This window comes from Marmota marmota, unplaced genomic scaffold (assembly GCF_001458135.2).
Source record: "Marmota marmota marmota unplaced genomic scaffold, marMar, whole genome shotgun sequence".
Classification (NCBI taxonomy): Eukaryota; Metazoa; Chordata; class Mammalia; order Rodentia; family Sciuridae; genus Marmota; species Marmota marmota.
Genome location: NW_026000205.1, coordinates 4,855,376 through 4,856,981, shown reverse-complemented (window position 1 = coordinate 4,856,981; position 1,606 = coordinate 4,855,376).

Below are 1,606 nucleotides of genomic sequence, written 5' to 3'. Positions count from 1 at the left end.
GGCCAGCCCCAGCAATTTTGGAGGCCCTAAGCAACTTAGACCCTGTCTCAAAATTAAAAAAAAAAAAAATGGAAAGGGCTGAGCAAGTAGTTCAGTGGTAAAACATCCCTGGATTAAATCCCCAGTACAATAAATAAATAAAATAGTAACCAGCTTCAGTCACAGCTGGATCCAGGGTCCCACCTGATGATATGAAGTTACTGTCCCTATTTCTCAGTACATTTTTCCCACCTGGGCAGGCTCTCCTTCAGATAGCAAAGATGGTCTCAGAAGCTCTAGGCTCACAACCCACCTTCTTGGCAATCCAAGAGGTCTCCTGCCTAATGGTCCCACAGCCATCATTAACTGGGCACTGTTGGGTCACTTGCCCAACCCTGATCCAATCACTGTGGTCAGAGGGCGGACACACCAGAACGCACTGATTGGTTGGGCCTGGGTCACATAGCCTTCCCTGGACAGGAAAAATGGGGAGTCCCAGGACAACCAGGTGAGCTGAAGTTTAGAATGGGGGAGTTTCCCAAAGGACAGACTGGATGGTATTGGCAGAGGGTTGGAAATGTCACAGGCACCAGTGCAGGTAGGAGATGAGAGAGATGGGGAAACAGTTTCCTCATGGGCTAGGGGTTCTGGGAACGCGGTAAGGGTCAGCATCCAACGGAACATGCCACGGAGGCAATTCCCATGGCTAGGCGCTGAGTAGGTGCTGAACAGACGGCAGCCATTATTCTTTAAATGCCCATCAACATCTAATAAAAATGAGTGGCGTCTGTATGCTGGGAGAGAGGTAATGCGCTCACAGGCACAGGAGAGGACCAAAGTGAAGGGAAGAGCCGCGGGTGGGAGCTCATCTACATTCTGCAAGCTCAGCCCCCAGCTGATCCCTCTCCAGGCTCCTACCTCCAGGAGCACGAGATGGACTGGGGCGTCACCAGGCCAGGCAAGCGCTCTGCACTGAGCCACAGTCCGTCCTTCCCCTTTATTTTAATGTCATCTTATTTTACTTGCTCTACGGTGCTTAAAACAATCTGAAGTCATAGTGATTTACTTTCTGCCCCTGCCCTGGGCAGTGGAACATCTGCCCCATGAGCGCGGGGATCTTGGTCTTGTTCACTACTTGCTCTTGACCCCACAGCACGGAGCCACACACCAGCAGGCCCTTGACAAATATATCTCGAATGACTGGACAAATATTACCAATAAAGCCAAATAGTGCCCGGTCACACGTCTGTAATCTCTGCGGCTCAGGAGGCTGAGGCAGGAGGATCGCAAGTTCTCGGTCAATCTAGGCAACTTGTCCGGACCCGGAACCAAACAAAAAAAATGAGTAAATAAAAGGGCTGGGGCTGCAGCTCAGTGGTAGGGCAGCCCTGGGTTCCACCTCAACGGCACAAAAAAACAAACTGCCCAGTTTTCTGAGAGCTCCCCACTCCGGGGGGCATCCAAGCTCACGCGGAATGATCGTCCCTTGCAAGGCATTCGAATTAATTCACCCGCAAGTTCCCGTGGGGCGCGCGGGGCCCAGCTCCTGCCCGCTGTCCCCGCGGGCGCCGCCAGGGGGCGCAGCGCCACCGCCACAGCCACAGCGCGCAGCCGGCGCCGAGCCGAC